Source organism: Camelus dromedarius, chromosome 5 (assembly GCF_036321535.1).
Source record: "Camelus dromedarius isolate mCamDro1 chromosome 5, mCamDro1.pat, whole genome shotgun sequence".
NCBI classification, from domain to species: domain Eukaryota; kingdom Metazoa; phylum Chordata; class Mammalia; order Artiodactyla; family Camelidae; genus Camelus; species Camelus dromedarius.
This window is the reverse complement of record NC_087440.1, coordinates 66,871,240-66,895,308: the sequence shown is the minus strand read 5'-3', so window position 1 is coordinate 66,895,308 and position 24,069 is coordinate 66,871,240. Positions and strand designations below refer to the sequence as shown.

At 41.9% G+C, this 24,069-nt stretch overlaps 1 pseudogene; it reads right to left on the bottom strand.

The window, feature by feature from the left end:
• Positions 1–714: 714 nt before the first annotated feature.
• On the bottom strand, positions 715–1,387 carry LOC135321372 (double homeobox protein A-like; annotated as a pseudogene).
• Between the last annotated feature and the right edge of the window lie 22,682 nt (positions 1,388–24,069).

Below are 24,069 nucleotides of genomic sequence, written 5' to 3'. Positions count from 1 at the left end.
CATGACAGTAGAAAGGCTGCACCTGTCAGGTGAGCAGGCCATCATAATTATGGAAAAGGAAGAACAACTTGAACAAATGAACCATGCTGGGGGTGAAATCTGGCCATAAGGCCATGCATACTCACCGTCTTTTTATGTTTACCAGGCTATATCAGTAGGATAATTTAAAATATGAGTAATAGAAAACCAACTCAACTTCAAATTTGCTTCCATGGTAAAGAAACATATGGGCATGAATACAGGGAATCAGAGGTAGTGGTGGGGTTCAGGATTGGTGGGGCCAGTGGCTCTCTCCATTCCTCTGCTCTTCTGTCCCCAGGGCTGACTTCACCCTAAAGCTTCTAGTAGTTATTGGGCTCACTGCCTCCTTTTTCAAACATTCTGCTAAATTCCTATGGCTCTTTCTTTTTCTTTCTTTTTTCCCCCCGTTATTAATAAGCTCATTTTCATTGTCCCTGAGATCTGTGGAACTCTGGATCCAGGCACAGTCAGCAGGGCTACTTGGTGCTTTCTATGTGTCTCTGTTTCCTGGAATCCTGTTTAGCATCTCCAGAAGGCTCAGCTTCTGAAGATGCTATTTCCAGGAAGGGTATGGTTCCAGGAAGGGTGAGAGAGATTTGGAGCCCAGGCTGATGATATCAAGTACTCTCAATATCTCTCTCTCTTCACCCTCTTCTGGCTCCAGAGAAATAAGACAGTTGCTAGAGATTAGTGTTACTCTGTCATTTCTGTATCTTGAACACTTCCATCTCCAAGATCTTGTCCCTGGTTTTTTTCTTTGTTCCAAGGCCTCATCAAGTTCTCTTTTTTTCTGGACATAGAGTCTAGATCTTCAGTTTTGAAACCAAACTTGTGCTTGGCTCTGGAACCCCAATTTCTTTAGCAAACTGCTCTCTGGAATCAATCCCAGGGTAAGGGTTATCCATAAATGCCTTGATGAGGGTGTGTGATGGAGAGGAAAAGTGGCTGGCATGACATTGTCTGTCTTCACTATTTTGAATCTTCTCTTCAGGATGATCTTGGTCTTGGCTTGATTCTAAGCCCTCCTCAGGTTCTGATCTTTTCTAGAATCGGTGCTTAGTTCTTTCATTCTGAAACCAAATCTGAATTCCAGACTCTTCAGTGTTGATTTCTAAAGCAAGTCTTCATTTGGTACCATAAGCTGGGTAAGAGTTTGGGTTGAGTGTGTTGATGAGGATTTTCAATTGGTCTTCTGTGAATTTGGTGCAGCTGCATCCATACTTCATTGCTCTGGTCTTGTTTGGAGAGTTGTCTTGGGCCATGTTGGAAGGGAGTCATGAAGTCTAAGAATGCAACCTGGAGCCTATGGCTCTTTCTTAAGGGTAAGGAAACATATTTTCCAGAAGTGTCTGGAAAACCCCTCTTAGTGACTCATTGGCCCAAACTGGCCTCAGCCTGTCTACTCCAGACATGTTCACTGGCAGTGGGGATGGGGCTCAGACCACTCAGGGCCCACCCAGGAGCTGCGGTAGAACTTGTGATGGAGAGTCACTCCAAGACCCAATGCAGTAGACTGTTTTATGGGTACCACTCTCACTGAGGGTCTGCTCTTGTGACCCTATCATTTTAGACAAGCAGTAAACAATGGAAAACACATCATCCAAAAGATCTCATCGCTACAGATTTTACAATGTATCTGCTGGTCTAAGAGTCCTTCAATGCTTCTTGTGCAAATCTGTTGGGTTAGTCAGTAGGGTTTACTGAACACATGTTGTTTAGAGAGTGTCACTCTAAGCACTGTGCAAAGTTAGAAAAAGAAAAGGAGAGAAAGCAGTGACTCTTTTTTTTTTTTTAAACAATAGAATGAATGTTAAGAGAAATAGTTCTGATTTAAGGGCAGTGTTACTCCTACTCGGTTATTTCCCAGAATGTGGAAACCACCTAAGTCCCTTCCTCCTTTCTTTGTCTTGTTATTCAACTCTCCCTTTTCTTGTCACTATTCTCCTCTTCTCTTACTCTTTGCTCATTTCAGGAAAGCAATATAACAGATTAAGAGTGTGGAATCTGGAGTCAGACTTCCTGGGTAGGAATGCTGCCTTTGAGCCCTAGCTGTGACATTCTAGCCCATTACTTCTAAGCTTCTAATTTTTGTAGGTAAATTATATTTAATAATTATACCTACCTTCTAGGATGGTACATGTTACAAAGGATTAATAAGGGTCAACTATTTTAGTTTTCTGTTTCATTCATTCTCTTTCCATTGTGCCACATTTTGTACCAGTTCTTTCCTGCTACATCCTAGAGTGATAGATGGTTAGGAAATGAGTCAGGATTACAGTTAAGGAATCAACTTTCTAGTGAGGAATAGAATGGAACCACTTTATTTCTTCTCTTTTCCTTATTATAACTAGGGTATTTAAAGAGTGCTATGGAATATAATTAAGGCTGAGAAGAAAATGTACAAAACTAGTTGGGAGGAACACATATGCACCACATATGTAAGCGACAGAGGGAATGTTCTCGTTCGAGTAAGAATCTCCCAGCTGACAAGTCCAACTTCATCTAGGCCTACTCTGCTCAGTTGGTGAGAGCACTTTCTGATAGGACCAAGATGATAGAATGTGTTGACCCTGCTTTATCTACTTTGCACCTGCAGACTGCTCCCCTGACCCTGACTAGCCATCTGTAAATGCAACCATTGTTCAAAAGATGATCAATGGAGGAGGCTGATGAAAGCTATGCAGATTTATCGTCTTAGTAGGAAACAAAGCTACAACTGAAAGTACATTCTGTCATGGGGGTGGGTTAGCCTTATGTTTGTACATGAAAAGAACACAGACCAGCATCCTTGTAGAGTTCATAGAAGACCCATAGGTTTGAAGCTGCAGGTTCCACAGCAGTTAACGTCTCACAGCAAGGATTGCTCCTGTGTCCTTTGCCTTCAACGTCCCAGCTCCACCCAGAGACCATTTGAATAATTACCATCTGCCCCTTTAGACCAGGCTAGTCTAGTCGGCTACATTTTCTCTCCATGCCAGTCACACATGCTTTTCCACTATTTCCTCTGCCTGAAATAGTCTTCCTCTAGGTACCTAGGGCTAGAACTCACTTCTTTCAAGTTTTTACTCAAAAATCATCTTCTCTGGGAGGCCTTCCAGCCATCCTGGCTGACATTTACCACTCCTTCAACGTTTAAAAATTCCCCTTCATTGCTTTATTTTTTTTCCTTCCTGGACTATATAAGTATCTATCATACCCCACAGCTTACATATTTATCTTATTTTCTATCATCCTTAATATAATGTAAGCTCCCTAAAGGAGAGGTTTTGGTCTGTTTTGTTGACTATATTATCCCCAGTGACCAGTACAGTATCTGCCACATGGTTGACTCTTAATTCGTATTTGTTGAATGGATGACTGAAAGAATTTGTGTGATTAGTTGATCAATGCATCTGATTCCCCTCCTAGAACATGAACTCTAAGAAACCAAGCCTGTGTCATTCATTCCTGTATCTGGAGAGCTGAATCCAGGGCTTAGCAGGTAGCCGATACTCAGTAAGAATTTTTTAATTAAGTAATTAAAAATATCAATAATGCCAGTGTTGAGAGAAGGAATTTACTGATGGGAACGTGGTAATGCAGGTATCTTCACAGCTATAAGGCTGCCTAAACAGTTTCCAAATTAACGTCAGAGTAATACTGGATATTGTTAGGGGTCACTTTTCATATTTGCTTAGGGTCTGACAACTTGAAATGATACACAATAGTGTGTGGTGGTGGTGTTGTATCAAGCTTGGAGTTCAAGTTCTAAAAGTCAACACGTAGAGTCAAAACCATATCTATGAAAACGTATCATTACAAATCTCTTATATATATGATTAAAAATCACCCATCTAGTACAGATAACAAGGCTTTATGTATTCTGTGCTATCTCTCTGTAGGTTCAACACAGCCAGTTTCCCCCAGAGTTGGAACAGATGGCCATGGCTGTTTCTTTGGTTGGGCACCAGATGAAGTAGTTGGCTTGAATTGAAGGACCATATTGTTGGGGGGAAAATTACATATATATGTATATATTCATCTGTATTATTTTCTTTTGTTGAACATATAGTTGACTTCAAGCAACTTCAACACTTGTGTATGTAACTCCATTGTACTATTTGGTCCTCAGTGTTGTCAGATGCTCTTCATTGTTTATCATGGAAACAGGTGTAAAGGAGGTGGGAAATAACCCTCTGGGAGGATAACAATAGTTGGCATAACCAGTAGAAGAATGTCAACCATAATGATTTTCCAAATTAAAAAAAAAAAAGCCTTTTATCTAAATTGTAAATAGGCTCTAAATCCCTACAAAAAATAATAAAGAGCAGGTGTGGAGTGACTGCTACGTGCTGGGTACTAGGTTCTTTGTGTATATTGTCTCATTGAAATGCCTGGTAGCAACCCTTTGAAGGAAGTATTACAATCCCTGAGACCCTGCTGTGATTCTTCACAACAGCCAGGCGGGCATGCAGGCTTGGCGCATTGCCTGAAAGAACACATTTGGCTGTAGCCAGTGATGGAGACACTCCCAGTCCAGGGCATGATACAAACATTCCTGTCCTTTTCTCTTGGGTCGTCGTTTACTTCACACCAAGTCTGCCTTATGGAGATCCTTGGAAAACTCTTCCCCACTCCGCAAATGTACCTGGTAGTATCTATTTTAAAATGGTAATAAAAGAAAATCAACTTGTTTCAAGAGTTCTGCATTATGGTGCTCATTATACTGGTACTGTTGGAGAATTTTTTAATCCATTTTGATGGGAACTTGTGAGCTACTTATAAACCAACTCATTTAAGAGGTGGAAAGAATCATGTCCACTTCCTATGTTTCTCTTTTGAACATATTTTCTGCTTAGTGTCCTTTTTCCTACATTAGAAAAATTCTTTGCTTTAATCTGTTCTCAGTGAAAAGATTACTTACTAATATAGCACCACTGCTTCAGACAAGCAGCATTGGAATATTCCACCTTGGCCATTTTTTTACAGTTCCTCCTATGTTTTCTCCTTAGCCTCTTTAGGTATCCCAGTTGTCTTCCACATCTCCCAAAAACATATTTAATACTGATCATAAGCATGGTCCGTGTTGCCAAAATGTCTAAACCTTCTATCATTTTCCCTTCCCTTCTTTTTTATCCCTTCTTCTTCAGGAACCTGGCTTTGTACCACTACCAGACACTGTGTTCAAACTGAGGACAAAGAACTCTACTTGGCCACACTGAGGAAGATGGAAAAGGTGCTGAGGGAGGAGGCAGAGATGTGGCAATGTGGCTGCATCTCACAGTGATGTATGACGACAGTGGTTCTTGAGGACTTTAAGTGCCTTTCCCATGTTACCCAATTAGTAAATAGCAGTGCTGGGAGTTGAACCCGGGTCAGCAAGGCTCCAAGACACCTGCGGTTTCCATTACACCCCACTGTTTATCACAGGCAGCAAAATCCTATTAAATACAGTTTGGGGGCAACAATGATAGGCAGACTTTGTGTGAACAGGCAGAATCGTGTGTGGTTCACTAAGTGCGCCTGGTTGTGTGACCTTGGGAAGAGGGGCCAGGCTAAGTAAAGGACTTTCCTGAGATGTCCAGTAACAGCGTTTACTCTGTATATGAGACAGTGCTGTATGCTTTGCAGAAGACACAGGGCATCCTAGAAGACACAGTCTAGTTAAAGGGAAAATCTATGTCTTGTGAAAGTCAGGGCACCTCCTGGGAACAGAGAGCACACTCAAACTGTACAATTAAGAAGAGTTTAAGGGAAAGGAAGCAGACTTATAGAGAACAAACTAGTGGTTACCAATAGGGAGAGAGAAAGGGGGAGGAGCAACATAAGGGTAGGGAGTTAAAAGGTACAAAATATTATATATAAAATAAGCAACAAGGATATATTGTACAATATGGGGAAAATAGCCAATATTTTATAACAACTATAAATAGAGTATAACCTTTAAAAATTGTGAATCACTATACTGTACACCTATAACTCATATTGTACATCAATTACACTTCAATAAAAATTAAATAAAAAAGAGAAGAGTTTGAGGGACTAGTCTATTTATATAGGTGTGGGTGAGGTTTAGGGAATTGGGCCAGCATCCGTGGGATTCTGTAACCCACCCCCAACACAGCAGGGGCAAAGGGAAGGGGCAGAGCATCACTGTGTGAAGAGAGAGGGACCCTCCCCTCTTTCAGGAGCTGTAACCTTCAGTAGAGAAAAGCAGCCAGCCCATGGTGACCCATGAGGGAGGCAGCCACAGTAATAAATATCTCAACCTCACTCTACTCTTCAGTCTTCTGATGATGCTTTCCATTAGCTAATCCCAACCAGAAGCTGGAGGGCAAGCACTGATTCCATCCATAAAGCCAGACTCCCAGGCACAGTAAAGAATGAAAAAGGGTAGAGAGTGAATCTCAAAGGGCAGATGAAAGATAATTTTATAAATTGGCACACCACTTAAGTATATTGCAGAGGCTGCTAATTATGAGAGTATTACTGTAAATTATTTTGTGAAATAATATCCTTTTTATACACCTTCACTTCACAGTATCATTTTTAATGTATCCCGATGGTCTCTTATTAGGTTAGTTTCAAATAAGAACAGCCCAAATTAAATACTGAAATAGAATGGCTTCCTGCCTCACCCGAAGTGAGAGGCAAGGTGAGCTTAAGCCTTCTGAATGAGTGCATTTCAATTACGTCGCATAGTTAATGTTTCTGCTCAGTTCTCTTTCCATTGTGTAACTTTATTTCACTCATTCGGATTTTTCTCCATCATTCTTTATATCTTCCTTCCATTTTTGCTCACTCCTTTCCTCCAGGAAAAAAAATGGGCTGCTTGGCTCTTGCCTTCATCAGCAGAGGCTTGGAAATAATGCACCATGGCAGCTTTGCAAGGATTTTTCTCTTTCCACCCTCCAGAGAGAAAAACAAAAGGGTAAGGATGGCTTGAGGGATTGGGTCAGAATGTTGTTTGATTGGAATTTGCAGCTGTTTCTGGATGGCAGGAGTCACTGGAGGGAAACAATGTGCTCACGGACTGAAGGAAATGGTTTGGCTCCGATCTGTCCCAAGTCTCCTGGTGAGGAATTTCTCATTGTTAGAGAGGCTGCTACTCAACAAAGATTTTGCGTCTTTCTACAGAGTGTGTGTCGGGGGAGAGGCATGGGAATTTCACATGGGACAGGAGCAAAGAAGGCAAAGGCAAAATAAATAAATAAATAAAATAATAATAATAACTGGCCTTTGTTCCGGGCACAATCCATTTACTCCCTAGGCTCTGGCTTAGATGTGTATCTCAAGAAGGATTCACCATTTATTTCTAAGAGCCTGAGGGCTGGGATGAGTCAATGAGATATCCATTTTCACCCAAACAGCAAAATAAAGATGGGTTGGTATAGGCTGAAGGCTCTAGTTGGTGAATGAATGAGTGAAAACAGTCCACTGGAAGATTTTCCAATGACGTTTATATGGAGGCTCATTTTGGCTTCTCATCAAGCATGAAAGGCTAAATTTATGTGCTTGAGTCCTGCTGGTTCTATAGGTCTATAGGACAGATAAATCCATACACACCTTTGCCCTCATATGTATGTGTTACGGGCACTGTTTGAAGAAGGCTCTGAAATTGTGTTTTCTTCTCTAGTGCTACCCCTGCCCTAGATCGTGTAATTTTTATGGAAGGAGTCTAAAACTTACTCTGCAGTTAGGCAAAGACCAGGTGAGGCGGGTTGTGGAGACCTACCCAACTTTCATTCCACCTTCTCTTGGTAGATATTTCAATTTACTTTTGGGTTCACATATATTCCCCCCAAAGTTAGTGCTATGGATTGAACTGGGTTCCCCCAAAAAGATATTGAAATCCTAACCCCCAATACCTATGAGCAGGACCTTGTTTGGGAATAGGGTCTTTGCAGATGATCAGGTTAGGATGAGGGCATTAGGGTGGGCCCTAATCTAATACAACTTACATCCTTATAAAAAGGGCAAATTTGGACAGAGACACAGACTTGCATAAAGGGAAGACAATGTGAAGATGCAGGGAGGAGACAATGATCTACAGACCACCATCTATAGGCCAAGAACACCTGAGGCCACCAAAGCTAGAAGAGAGACAGGAATAGATTCTCCAGCACAGCCCCAACCTTACCATTGCCTTGATTTCAGACTTCCAGCCCCCAGAACTGTGAGACAATAAATCTCTGTTTTTTAAGCCCCCCCCCCCCCTCAGTTTGTGGTGTTTTGTGACGTCAGCCCCAGGAAACCAATACAGTTACGTTTGATGGAATCTTCTGGTACAATCCTTTAATTTCTTCAACAAAGAAATTGAAGTTTAAAAAGTAAAATGGCTTAGTCAGCCACAGAACCCGTTGGGGATAAAGCTCTAAATTCCCAGATCATCTTTCCGCCGGTTGATATGACTGGTCTGCTCTAGATGAATCACAAGAACAGGCCTCTACTATTGGCTCAAGAGGTGGAGAAATGACATCACCGTCTTCTAATGTATATGCTACATGGCTTTAACAGTTTGGAAGCAGATTTTGGCATTATTAACGTGGAGCTGGAGTGCTTATTCTGTGCCAGTGTCAAAGAATTTGTCTCTGCGTCAGTGAAGTTCACTTAATGCTCACTGGTTTATTTTTCAAAAACCTACAGAAACTTCAAGATTGTTAGTGGGATATGTATCCATATTACACCTTATATATGAAAAGTGGTGACTACTTGGGGCACCTCTTGAGAAGGTTAAGGAAAATTTCACCTATATTGATGGTGGCTTCTCTTACAAAAATCTAAAGTTCTGGTGAAGCTGCTGGAGCTCATGAGCCAGATGAAGTTGTGGGGCACAGAGTAGGAAGGATCTCGCCTGCTTGGCTCAGTCCCCTTCAGCCTCTCCTAGGACCAACATCCTGCCTTGCACTGTCCTGCCTGGGTGGTAGGGGATGTGAGGGTCTGTTAATCTCTCGACACCTGACTCTCTTTTGGTCCTTACTCAGAGCTCTCAGCCGCCAGTCCCAAGATGAGGGAGGGAGGGAGTCAGTCCTTCTGTTTTCTTGCTCTCTGGACGCCAGCACAGCCCACGTCTCACACATCTTCCCCAGGCTTCTCCCCATGCTCTTCCCAACTGGCCGCTCCCTGCCAGAGAGGCGGTTAGCAACTGGGTTTGAATTGGGAGAGAAAGGTATCACCCTTCATGCCATCATAATCAGGCTCTGGTGCATCCAAGACAAACACTACATACGCAAATGTTCAATTGAAGTTCAAGACTTTGGGCCCAAAGGACATAGACTCCCAACATAATAATTGAAAAAAGGCAGCTTCTCAGAGAAGATTGGAATTTGTTTGCCTGCATGAAAATTTTGATTTTGTGTCTGGAGAAATGGAGAGGAATTTTAGTGAAGGGAGAGGCAGAAAAGAAGGAAAAAGCTGTCTCATCACTATCTGACACAGTTTGAATCCCTGTGGTTGAGGACCAGGGCAAACAGTGGGCCCAACTGTTTAAGAGAGACTTTGTGATGCATGCATCTTCCTTAGGAAGGAACATTACAACTTTCAAGGGCTTGGGGCACTTCTGTCTTCTTAGGCCCCTTCCTCTATGAAAAATATGATAAATTATATTTTATAACTGTGTTGATATAAATGTGAATTTATTAAAATCAAATATGAAAACATTGTTGGGGGCCCTAAAGTTCTGTTTTTTTCTTCTGATTTTAAAAGAACTTAAAACTGTTTCATGGGCCCCTAAAAGTACTGTGGACCCCAGGTACTGTGTTTATTGTGTCTAACAGACAAGCTGGCCCAGGCTTTAGCGCCCTGAAAATGAAGTGAGGCACAGAGTTAGGAAGGAGACCCTTCTTCCAGCTTCTGCATGAAATTCATACCCACTCTGATATCCTCATTATGAGAGGCTTTGGGAAGACCCAAAGAGGGCACCCAAGGCATGGACTCTGGCACTCTGACGATGGGTGGTGTCATGGTCAAGGTTACTTAAAGTTGTTCTGAGATCAACACACATGAGTATGTGGGAGCTAATGCAGGAGAGGACAATCAGGATGGACAACTCATGATGACTGTGGTGACATTTTTACATTTTGGAGACATTAATCAAGGCATTTCCCTCCTGCAACTCTTTAAACCCTTTAATCTTCCCTGATATTAACTAGTATGTATTCCCACAGAGGACAAATGATAACATAGGGTTTCAAAAGCCAATACATTTCCCTCACTAATTTTATGAAGATTTTAAATTTATTTACAGTAAAATTTATCCTGTATACGCTGTGGTTCTGTGAATTTTGACCAAAGTATATAGTCATGTAACCACCATCACAGTCAAGTTCCATCACCCCCTAAATTCCCCCAATATCTCTTTGTAGTCAGCCATTTCGTCCACCCCAGCCCCAACCACAGGCAATTCCTGATAGAGTTTCCATCCTTACAGTTTTGTCTTTGCGAGAATGTCTTATCAATGGAATCATATTGTACATAGCCTTTTGACTTTCTTTTCACTTAGCATAAAGTGTTTAAGATTTATCCATTTTGTTGTATATATCAGCAGTTTGTTCTTACAATTCTGGTACCAATTTCAATGTGTGTGTGTATTTTTAACACACTACTGAGCAATTCTCTGACACCAGCTAGGTGTTCTACAATTCAGCTTAATTCTGACACTATCTATCCAGAGACACCATCAGATCCCACAGGTTAAGAGCTCAGTCCCACAAAACTGCTCCCCACTTCAGATAACAGATGCAAATCCAGGTTGTTACCTGTGCTTCGGATTGACTAGCTAAAAAGGAATCCCACTGCCCTGTCCTTGGATTCAATTAATTTGCAAGAGTGGCTATTTTTACTTTACTAACTTCTTACTTACTAAATTTTACTTACTAACTTACCAGTTTACTATAAAAAGATATAACTCAGGAATAACCAGCTGAAGAGATGCATAGGGCAATGTATGTGGGAAGGGGTGTGGAGCTTCCATGCTCTCCCCAAATCTCCACATGTTCACAAACCCAGAAGCTCTCTGAACCCTGTCTTTTTGGGATTTTATAAAGGCTTCATTACATAAGCATGATTGATTAACTCTTTGACCATTGGTGATAGAATTCAATTTCTAACCCTCGGTCCTCCCTGGAGGAAGGGGTGGGGTGAAGTGGGGGTCTGAAAGTTCCAACTCTCTAATCACTTGGTTGGCTCCACTGGCAACCAGCTCCCATCCATAGGTGTGGGTAGAGAAGTCAGCTCATTAATATAACAGAAGATACATTTTACACTCTCCTTGCTGGAAATTCCAAGGGTTTTAGGAGCCCTGTGCCAGGAAGTAGATGAAGGTCAAATACACGAATCTTACTGTAGATCACAATATCACAGTTCCTTTTTATTGCATTGTATAGATGTACCACAGTTTATCCATTGTGGCAATTATTAAAGGGAAACCTCACTAAAATGCTGTCAAGAGGCCAGCAGGGGGAGTGCTCACACACTTATCACTTGAGGTTGGTGCAAATCCCAACAGGAAGAGATGTACCTTGCATCTCCAGCAAGAATTGACACTGCTTTACAGCTGCCAGCAGGAGGAAGATAGACTTTCTCCTTGCCTGGCAGCAACTTAGCCAATGAGAGACTGTGACAACTCAGCCAATGAAAAGTCACTATTCGTCAAACTCCCAGTTTCCTCTAATGAACTTTTTGTTTATAACAGCTCCTCCCAACTTCACTTTCTCCTCTATAAAAGAGTTGACTCTCTTGTTCTTCTGGGCTTGCATGTGGTTTGCCATAGTTGCAAGTCCTGAATTGCAATTCTTCACTATTCCCAAATAAACTTGTTTTGCTGGTAAAATAACTGGCTGTTTTATTTTTTTAGTAACACCATTCACCTGCTGAGGGACATTTGGGTTTTTTCAGTATTTGGTGATTGTGAATAAAGACACTGTAAACATTGGTGTAGATCTGTGTGTGTGAATATAGATTTTTATTTCACAGAGTAAAAACCTGGGAGTAGAGTTGCTGGGTCGCATGGTAAGTATATGTTCAATTTTATAAGAAACTGATAAAACTGTTTTCCAAAGTGGCTGTATTATTTTGCACCCAACCAGCAAAATATGAGACTTCCAGCTGCTCCACATCCTTGTTAACATTTGATTCTGTCATAGTTTTGAGTATTTATTATTAAGCCATTCCAGTGTATATCATTGCAGTTTTAATTTGCATTTCCCCAGTGACTATTCATGTTGAGCACCATCCTGAAGGAGGATTAACAAAATGGCCGCACTTAGGCTAACAGATTGCTTATTCTTATGCTTGCCCTTAAAATGGTCAATTGACCTGACTGACCAGTTGCTACTCACAGTTTCAGGCCCATTGTTAAAACTAAAGCTATTGACTCTTTCTAATTTATTCCAGTCATTGAATGTAATAAACAAGCTTGGTCTCTGAGTCCTTCTCCAAGGAGAAGGTCACAGGACTGTAACCTTAACAAAATAGCCTGAATTACCAAGAAGACCACACCTTGAGTTCTAACCACCAGCCTCTATAGAACTGGTCACCTGGAGGCATCATGATGCCATTCTGTCTTCTGATGAGAATATGATTCTGTTGATTGTTATGGATGCTTCATTGTTTGAGCTATGGCTATATAACCACCCCACCCCATCCCCAAGGTAGGCTCACAGTTTTGAAGGCACTAGCCTGCTGTGAGTCCCCTTTGCCCGGCAAAGCAATAAAATTGCCTCTTTTCTTCTAAGCTCCAAGACCTCGTCTCTGGGTTATTTGGGTCTTCGGGGACGGGGTCCGATCTTTCAGCAACAATCCTATGTGCTTATTTGTTATCTACATAACTTCTTTGGTGATATTTCTGTTCAGATCTTTTTTTTTTTTTTTTTTTTTTAGTTTGTTATGTTGACACTTTTTATTCGCAAGAGTCTGGGCTTTTGAGCATCAAAAGCCTGGGTCCCATTCCAGCACAACACTTTGACAGTGATTTGAAGGGAATTCTTCTCCAGCCAGAGTCAGCACTACTTTTTAACTACCACTCCCCACACGACTAAGCAAATATTCATAGGCAAATTATTGCAGACAGAATAAATATTTTTTATTCCAAGTGACAGAGGATCTGATAGCAAATCTGTGGGGTCCATAGACATCTGGCAGATTCCTGCTCCAAGGCCCCTCAGGCGCCCTGTTGCTGCCCTTTAAAGATAACAAAGAACATTCCTTTCCTAGTACACACTACCTTAGCTGAACTAACTACCCTAGATAATGATCAACTACACAATGCCCGGAAGCCAGACCACCAGAACCAGTCTAAGCTCCAAGACCTTGTCTCTGGGTTACTTGGCTTGTCAGGGACAGGGCCAATCTTTTGGCACCATATCTGCAGCATAATTCTGACACTGACTACCTGGAATTAGGACAAACTGCCCAGGTTGAAGGCACAGTCCTCCTTAAAACTCCTCTCACGTAAGATATCAGCCATAAACTCTGGGGCTCCCAGGCCACCCGCACTTCTCACCAACTAGCTACAAATTTGGGAGTTCCCACTAACCCCCTCAGATTTGATAATTCACTAGAACAACTCACAGAACTCAGGAGAGCACTAGCAAAGCAAAGAGACACACAGGGTGGGCTCTGGGAGAGTCACGAAGGAAAAGCTTCTGTGTTCTCAGGATGCATCTCCGCACACGGGTGTGTATCACCAACCAGGAAGCTCACTGAGCTTCACAGTTTTTATTGAAGTTAATTCTAATAGGCATGATTGATTGAATTATTGGCCAGGTGATTGAGCTCAGTCTCCAGACCCTCCCACCTCTTCCCAGTAGGCTGAGTTGACATCACATGGCTAGAAGCCCCAATCCTTTAGTCATTGGTTGGTCTTTCTTTTGTGAACAGCCCCCTTCCTGAATCATGTGATCAGTATAAACTCAGATGTGCTCCAAAAGCCCACTATGAATAACAAAGATACTCCTATTACTAGGGAAATTCAAAGGATTTAGAGTCTTCCTCCCAGCAACCAGGGACCAAGATGGGTCAAATTCTTAATCACACACCACTATTTAACAGATGTGTTGGACAACCAATGCATTTAAAACTGTGTGGTATATAATAGGCACTCTATAAATGGTAATTACTAGTTATTAATATGTGACAACATGTTATAAACTATTAAGAAAAGGTCTTTGTATAATGTCTATTCAGTACCACATGTAAGAGGACACATTAATAAAACATTTTAATGTGCTGAGATTACTTTCTTTTTGCTACAGTTGTTAGGCCCTTGTGGAACTGGTAGCAGGCTCTCTTTGAAATAAAGACCCGTTAGCAGATCTTTTAGTTGTGGGAGAGAGGGGATTAAATGGAAAGAAGCCAACTTCAATAATAATTATGCTGACATTAAGGTAAATTATAAGTAAAAAATTTTAACACACAGGATTCAGAGGGTTGAAATAAAATGTTCTTTCTTACCAATAGCCTTTTGTACTACCTCTTGAAGATGCCTCCAGAAGCTGTTGCCTCATTTGCTTGCAAAATCTCCTACCTGAGCTTATCATAGTTTCAGGGAACTTAAAATATCCCAGGCTGGATTCCTGGTTAGGGAAGCCTATGATCACTTTGTTAGAATTTTTCATGTTAACTACATCACAAGTAATATTTAATGATGTGGGAGCTAACATCCCTAATATGACACTACACATTGAGATGATGCAATTTTACCAGAATGGTTCCAATACAGAAGAAAAATGATTAGAAGGAAATGCTCCAAAATGCTGGGGTGATTGTATCAGTTAGGACGGTGGAATTAAGGATCATTTATTATTTTTTTCTGAGCTCCCGGCTTGAAGAAAGTCCTAACTCAAGAGGAGTTGGTATATAATGGGAAGGATGAGAGTAAACTTCAGTCTAAGTAAACTAGATGGAGCCAAAGGAATGTAGATATGGCCATGGATGAGCAGACCTATGGATGGGGGCCAAGCAGGAAGAATCTTGTGAAAGGTGAAGAAATAAGAATGTATAACTATGACATTCACCACAAAAAGAAAGAAGGAGAGAATGAGAAGAAAGGTGGAAGAGAATAAGAGAATGCCAGTGAGAAGCTTGTCAGAACACGGAGAGGACGTGTTTATTACTTTTTCTTTTTTTACAATTTGATTGATTGATTGATTGGTTGATTGATTGAGGTACCGGGGATTGAACCCAAGACATTGTGTATGCAAAGCACGCGCTCTACCACTGAGCTATACCCTTCCCCCCCGGAGAGGACGTGTTTGGATCAAGAATTAGTCTGCTTAATGCAGAAGTTATTTCCACTTTACTTAATGGGTTTGCTAGAAAAGCTGACTCTTACATTTGCTATTTTCCTAATCTTTTCCAAGAGCATTTCCATTTTCTTTCAGACACTGATGGAAAATTAGCTTCAGTCACATTTTGTTAAATGAACTAGCTTCAGTGAGCTCTCTTAAGTCAGCCTCATAAATCAGCTTCTCTGATCCCTCATCATTTATTTTGCTCTTTCCTGGATTCTCCCCTACTTGTCTCTTTCTGTCATGGAGTTATCCATGGCTGAATGCAGTGTCCTTGATCACAGCACCAAGTAAGGGGCATGTTCTCATTCCTATCATCCTTCAGTCCTTTCTCTTCATTCCTCCTTTCCTAGGTCTTCTCTTTAGTGTTTTAGACATGACTTTGGTCTCAACTCTGTCCCCAGGGAGGACTTGGGGCCAAATCTTATCTAGATACTACTTGTGGGTGTCTCTGTCTGTCTACAAACTCGGCAAGCTTCTTCAGGCAAGAGTGAAATATGGTGCATTCCTGAAACAAGAAACTCCCACAAAAACTGTCATGAAATTGGGGCTCTCAAACGAATTAGGTGTCAATGGTGAGAACACTGTTAGGGAGGCCTCAAGGCCAAACTTAAGACAAAATTGTGAAGCTGCCAGAATTTATCTTCAGACCTATCGCCCACTCTCCTTTCAGCCTTGACCACCATCCTCCAAGTTTTTAATGCTCACATATTCTTCCTGGATATTCTGGTCTCCCATCTCAGGCTTGCCCAAACTGGACAACCAGTAAGATTCTGGATCTAATTTCCTACGCTTATGCTTATTCAAATTTACACTTAATTAGCTCTCAATCAATAATAAAAGGGTAAAAAATTGGAGCAGATATTTCACTAAAGAAGATATAGGAGTGACAAATAAGTATGTGAAGAGATGATTAACATCATTAGACATTTGGGAGATACAAATTAAACCTACAATGAGATACCACCATACGTTTACTAGACTGGCAAATAATACATTGCCATCCAAAATTAAATTGTTTTAAAATTAAATTTTTTAAAATTAAAATGATTGATCATACAAAGTATTGGCAAGAATGTAAAGCAACTGGAAATTCCATACACTGCTAGTGAGATACAAAATGATACAGCCACTTTAGAAAACAGTGTGGGGACAGTTTTTTTTAAAGGTAAAGGTACATGGGCCATATGACCCAGTCATTTCACTTTTAGATAGTTACCCAAGGGAGATGAAAGCATATGTCCACACACAGACTTGTACACAAGTGTTCATAGCAACTTAATTTGCAATAGCCCCACACTGCAAATAACCTGTTTTAGTCTACTCAGACTGCCGTAACAAAATGCCACGGCCTGCATGGCTTGAATAACAGAAATTCAAATTTTCTCACAATTCTGAAAGCTGGAAAGTCCATGATCAAGGTTCTATCAGACTTCTGGCTCTGGGAAGGGACCTCTTCCTGGTTGGCAGGCAGCTGCCTTGTCCTTTCCTCTGATTATACTTGGAGAGACAGAGAAAGAGAGGGAAAGAGAGGAGGGGAGAACAAGCACTTTCTGGGGTTGCTTCTTCTGAGAACACTAATTGTATCCCATTAGGACCTCATCCTTATACTTCATTTTACCTTAATTACCTCCTAAAGGCTCTATTTTCAAATATAGTCACATTGGGGGTTAGGGCTTCAATTTTGGTAGGACATACTTCATTCAGTACATAGAATAACCCAAATGTCTATCAACACGGGAATCAATAAACTAATTATGGTGTATCAGCACAATGGTATACTACTCAGCAATTAAAATAAACAAACTATTGTATATCAACACTGTGGATAAAACTCAAAATAATCACGCAGAGTGAAAGAAGCCAGGCAAAAAAGGGAGTATATACGAGGTGATCTCGTTTATATAAAAGCTTAGAAATGCAGAATCATCAATAGCAACAGAAAGCGGATTAATGACAGCCTGGGGATGGGGACCTCTATGGGGGTGTGAAGAAAAGGGAACCCTCCTACACTGTTGGTGGCAACGTAAATCGGTGCAGCCACTATGGAGAACAGTATAGAGGTTCCTTAAAAAACTAAAAATAGAGTTACCATATGATCCAGCAATCCCACTCCTGGGCAGGTATCAGGAGAAAATTCTGATTTGAAAAGACATATGTACCTTAATGCTCATAACAGCACTATTTACAATAGCCAAGACATGGAAGCAACCTAAATGTCCATTGATAGATGAATGAAGAAAGAGGATGTGGCATATATATATATGTATAAAATATATACACACAGAATATAACATTACTCAGCCATAAAAAAGAATGAATGGCATTTGCAGCAACATGAATGGACTAAGAGATTATCATATTAAGCGAAGTAAGTCAGATAGAAAAAGACAAATATTATATATCACTTCTATGTGGAATCTTTAAAAAAATGATACAAATGAACAACAATACAAATTACAAATGAGAAATTAATAGACATAGAAAATAAACTATGGTTACAAAAAGGGAAAGGAGGGGAGGGGTAAATTAAGAATTTGGAATTAACAGATACACACTACTATATATATAAAACAGATAAACAACAAGGACCTACTGTATAACATAGGGAAGTATATTCAATATCTTGTAATAATCTATAATGGAAAAGAATCTGAAAAAGAATATATATGTATATATTTAACTGAATTACTTTGCTATACACCTGAAACTAACACAACATTGTAAATCGACTATACTTTAATTTTTTAAAATTATCTCTCTTGAGTATCCTATACAGAGCCATTTCTGGCTCTTTCCTCACTCCTTGGTCTCCTTGTTTGAGCCAGGATTTTTCGGTGTTCTACCAGTTAAGAGGCCTGCCTATAAAGAAGAACAATAATCAGGCCTAGCACGCTATTTTCTTCTAAAATGCATTTTGAAATCTGAAGAAAATTACTAAACCCATTTATATGGTTTTACTTATTGCTCCGTATTAACCTGTCTTTGAAGAAATGATGTGCCGTGCCTGGGGCTAACACGATATCACCTGAGAAGTCACGTGATGATGTAATTCCCATGCATGTATGTCTCCTCTGTGTACCTGTGCATTGATGTATAGGTGGCAATTACCACTAATGTGTCTATTTCATTTATAATTCATCATAGATATGTAATAATATCCCAGGATTTTAGGTGTCATCCAGGAGCTAAAGCTAAGTCCCTGAGTTCTCAAGCTCCAATGTAGAAAATGTTTCTGTCCCCCATCCACATAGGTAGCAGGGGCTGGTGGAGGCTGGTTGGGTCCCAGCAATGACAATAAGAGCCAATGTGTGTGGACGGGGAAAAATGAAGTCTAGCTATCTGTCACTGAAAAGCATGGCCACGATGCTTTGCAGCTCCTGCTATCGGTGGGTGGGGTCTATTTTCCCACTCCTTGAATTTGGACTGGTCTGGTGACTTGCTTCTTGAACACTGAAATGTGGCAAAAGTGCAAGTTCTAGAACCTAGGCCCAAGAGGTTTTGCAGCAACATCCTGGCCCCTTTGGCATGCTCCTGCAGCCATGGATGCCTGCACTAGACTACTGAATGACATCAGCTGGGGAGGAGCCACTAGCATCAAGGCCCTGATCCTGCAAGTGAGGTCATCTTGGCTCATCCTGTTTTGGTCAACCGCCCAGATGATTGTAAACTCACAAGAGACCCCAGGTGAGACTGCAGAACTACCCGGGTTAAGCCCAGTCCCAATGCAGAATCGTGGTCAAATAAATGGTTGTTGTAAGTGGCTCAGTTTTGGGGTGGCTTGTTATGCAGTAATGCGTAACTTCAATGCTTACCTAAGGGCCATTTGTGAAATCTAAGACAGTTCCCAGGAAGCTCCTAAGGACCAGCTTCTAGTGTTTTCACTGCCTTGTGTCATGCATGATAGGGGCAAGTCAGTTACCATCTGCAACTCAATTGTTTTGCTGTTCAAATGGGAACATCATCCTGTATCTCAGAGGATGTGCTGAAAGAAGTTACTCTTGTAAGATAGCTCTATATGTAGATGTGGGGAGCACATTTAGAAAGTGGGTCTATTTTGGTCATTTTGGCTAATGAGCTTTCTTTGTTGTGGCTGTCCTTAAATAGACTCAACACCAGCCTGTTCTGATTTTGCTGGCAGACAGTCTTCAGACTACTGATGGCTGCCCTCCCTCTTGTCTACCCCTGCGCCCTTTCTTCTGCCATCCCCATGCCCTTCCTGACATCTTTGGGGCAGAGACCTGGATATGTTACAGTCTTGTATAGCTTTTATCCTTTTCCTTTAGGAAAGCTTTCATGTTATTTCTAGCTTTTGCTCCCAGCACAGTGTCCTACATATAGTAGGTGCTCAATGTATGTTGGACAACACTATTAAACTGCCAATGCTTGGGTAGAAAGGCCCAAGAAAGTTAACGTTGAATTATTTCCTTAGAGAGAGAAGCTGCCCTTTAAAAGAGGCCCCTACTGAAGCCCCCATCTAGGATAGGTACAACAAAGGACCTCAGGGAAGATCCTGTTTTGCAAGGATTGGCTGAGTTGGGTCTTTAGTCATGTAAGGAGTGTCCTGGAAGAAGGAAGCAAACATGGCAGGCTTTGTGGCTAGGGATTAGTCTAAAATCTGGTACATGGTTGACCAAGAGGTTGGAGAAATACACATCAGGGGCCAAAGACTCTACTTGAGTAAAAGGGATTTAATACTTAGACTACATCTCTTTGGGGTTTAGTATTATTCAACACTTTTGATGCCTGAGATGGTCCCAGCTAAGTTCAGCAGGCCGGAAGGGGCACCAAGGTTCCACTTAAATCTATCATAAAAGGAGCCTGGAATGGCCATTTGGGCTCAACGCCAGTACTGAAATCATTAGATTAGAAAGGCTGATGTGGGCAGAATGTGTCTAAGGCTAGAAACCCTTCCTGACCTAGTGACCTAGCACTTTGAGTGAGCTTTGGAATGAGTAACTGTGTGCATGTGTGGAACACACAGATGAAACCTCAGGAGCCCGGGCCTTTAGAGGTGAGGCAAGACCACTGTAACAGCCAGGGGCCAAACTCTGGCCTAGTGTAACAGTGTGAGGACGGACAGCCTCTTTCTCCATTCCTTACCCTGACAACAATTTTATCTCTGATTAAGAATGTGGGATGTAGAGCTGAAGTATCTGGGTGCAAACCTCAGGTGATGGAGAATTTGCCACTTCCGAGCACCCCCTTAAACACATCCTGCCCAAATCAAATTTCTTGTCATTTTTCTTTTGTTGGTTCTAATTCTACCATTCACTTTGGGGAGTAAAAAAAGGTAACTGAGTACTAGGTGACTCTGTTTACATTATATTTAATAAGAGTTGGATGTGCGCTAAATTGTGCGGTTTGGATTTTTTATTTGCATAATGCATAGCTCTTGAATATTATAGGGTTTTGTATCCAGATTCTTTGCCAAGTATTTATCGCCTAATGGAATAGATAGATAGATAAACAGATAGATAAGGAAAATTCTTCTATTTAAAGAAAATGAATTGTAGTATGAGAGGAGGGGTGAACTGGCAGAAAGAACTCTGACCTAGACTCCAGGCTCCTTTTATGCGCACTGGTCCTGGATCTGCTGTTGGTTAGCTTTGTTATTTCTCTGCACCTTGGTTTCCTCATTTGTAAAATGTGGGGGTTGGAATAATGATCTATTATTTGGGATTCTAGGAGCATTACTTTGAGAGGCAAACTTTGTGAGGTATGAAATGCATTTTCATGAGGGAATCTGTGTTGACTGGAAAGATTATATCAAGACAATTTATGACAAAAATCACAAGCCTGTTTCCTTAAGCACCACTTGCATTCCACTTTGGAATCTGGGTCCTGATTCTTTTTGCTTCGGAAATGAGCGATAGGTAGTTTGACAGAAGAGAGAACAGGTGCGGGAGGAGCTAACAGGGGCTGGAGAAATGACAGACTTGCTTTCCTGAAATAGGCTTCAGCCTTCAGCCAAATGACTTGTGTAGATTTCTATAAATAAAAAAGAAATCTCGGGGTAAATATAGATTCATTAAAGGGTCTTAAAAATAGGATTGAGGCTTAGGTGAGGGGACCTGATACAGCTTTCCTCTTTCTTCTACTTTCCTTCTCTTTCCTTCACTCATCCATGAGCTTTCATCCAAAAAGATGTGTCAGGACTCTGAGTGACAAATAACTGGCTAGTTTAGTTCAGAAAAAATTTTTGAGTGCTGGGTACTGGAGTGGCTGCAGCTTTAAAGGAACAACTGAGTCCAGGGAGCAGGCTGCCCTGGTCTCAGCAGCACACCTGGGGATCTGTTTCATGGAGTGCTGCTGTGAGATGACCCTCTATATTTGCCTCAGCTCAAAATTCAGATTCCCCAGGAAGAGAATCTGAATGCCCAGCTTAGGTCCCATGTCCCCGCTGTGATCAGGAGGAAAGTCCTGTGACAAACAGCCTCACCAGAAGAGCATGGGATGGGATAGGGCAACTCTCTGAAAGTGTGTGTGTCTGTTGGGGGGGGGGGGTTGAGGGTGGGGTCTACTGACAGAAAACAAACTTATGGTTACCAAAGGGGAAAGGGGGGAGGGATAAATTAGGAGTTTGGGATTAGCAGATATAAAATAGATAACCAACAAGGCCCTGCTGTATAGCACAGGGAACTATATTCAATATCTTGTATTAACCTATAATGGAAAAGAATCTGAAAAAGGATAGATTTATATATATATTATATATATGTATAACTGAATCACTTAGCTGTACACCTGAAACATTGTAAAAACTATACTTCAATTTTTTTTTTAATGAAAAAAAGAAAGAAAAAAAAGAGTGAAGTCTGCTGGCAGCTACCAGAAGTGAGGGGTGGGGATGGGCAGACAGATGTCACAGTGTCCAAAGCTCCAGAGCCTCTCAGGGGTCACTGCAAGTGACCGCAGCATCAGGTGCCTCCGCAGTGCCCCCAGGGCATGCTTGGAGGGTTTCAGGATCTCTGACAGACTGGCCTGAAGGCTGACACCCAGTGGCGAGTGTACATCATAGAGGGTGCAGCCAACTTTTCTTCTTTTATGAGCCTTGCAAATAGCTGACATTCAACAATGCTCATTGACTGACTGAATGAACGAACCACATAGCTCTTACTTGGGCGAAGGGAGGACTTCTGGTCTACATTAGCCTGAGTTGAATTAATTTAGAAACTGCTTCGTTGCAAGGGATTGAACGCCATCAGAGCTATCTTTAGCAAGAGATGGTCCTTGCTGGAATGCCACTTCTGGCAAGCAGGGACAGACATGAACCAAGGCCTGAATGCCTGGGAGCCTCTGCCTCTTGTCTTACCTCCTCTCTGAATCCGCTCCATATTCCCATTCAAATGCAGCCATCTGGCATTCTTCAATTTTCAGTCCATCTTATCAGAAAATAGCTTTCCATGCCTCCAGGATTGGTATCTCCTCTAATTAAGAGCCCAGGGTGAGTGAGACTGAGTTTCCTTCCTTCCCAGTCCAAACCCAGAGCAGGGACTCTATGTAGCCAAGCATGAAGCAGGGGTTTGCCCCTGGCCCAATCAGCCAAAATGGCCAAAATGGAGCTTGGAGCAGGGAGGTCACCATCATGATGCGGATTGGGGTATAGGAACAGCTCTTGGAAAAGAAGAGAGATTTAAGCAGACATACAGTTGGTGTCTCCTGCAGAATCTGAACAACATATTTGCCTACATTTACAGTGCTTTAACAACACTCGATATTCATGACCTCAGGTGATTCTTGTTCCGACTTTGTGAGGTAGGCATATCAGGTACGAACAGTCTTTCTTCCATATCTACCTTATTTTGTTGCAGAAATGACATGTCTGTGGGCTCCCAAATTGCCTCTCACCGTAGTACATGGGGGACTTGTCTGGCTTTTGGATCATGGTGATCATAGAGACGTTGGTTTTTTTTGCCCTGGCTCACAACCCATGTAGGAGGGCTCTCTGATAGGTCCGCAGAGCCTCCCGTTTGGCTTGGGAGTTAGAGTTTCATTCTGGTCTTGTGTCTGGGGCTGCATTCTGGGCCCATTCCTCCGCATACATGGTTCCCTCTGGGGCCTGCTCTTGTAGCCATTTTTTAGTTTCTGTTATGATCTGTTTTCTTTCTTTAGTATTGAAGAGTGTCAGGAGCAGCTGTTGAATGTCATCCCAAGTCGGCTGGTGGGTCTGGAAGATGGACTCTAGGAGGTCAATCATGGCCTGGGGTTTTTCTGAATACAGCAGAGTTTGGTGTCGCCAGTTCAGGAGATCCATTGTACTTGAAAGGCTGGTAGTACAGGATGGAGTGACCGGGCTGTACGGAGCCATCATTGTTAAGTAGTTGGGGCTCTTGGGTCTCCTGGAGGGGCACCCGGAGGGTAGCCGCTGGCTGGGTGGCCTGCAGGGCCGAATAGAGTTTCCTCCTGTTGGACTTCCAACTCAGAGCCCGGGGCCACAGGGGTGGTGCAGGCAGCGGTGGGCCATCCAGTAGAGGCAGCTGTGGTGGAACTGCAGAAGCAGGAGGAACATATGGGAGGGGTAGCATTGGCAGTTCTTCAGGGTTCCCCTGGAGGCAAGGTTTGGGCGATCGTTAGCCAAGAATCAATATATGGGAATTTGTCACGGTTCCCTGGGGGCTTGGTGATTATCCAGTGTATGGCCCCGACAGCTGACAGGTCAAGTGTACCTTCCAGGGGCCATCCTACTCCAAAGGTGGGCCACTCTGACTCGCACAAGGTGTGCAATTGTTCTGGTGTCAACTTAATTCCATAGTTTCCTGAGAAACCCTTTTTGAAATTG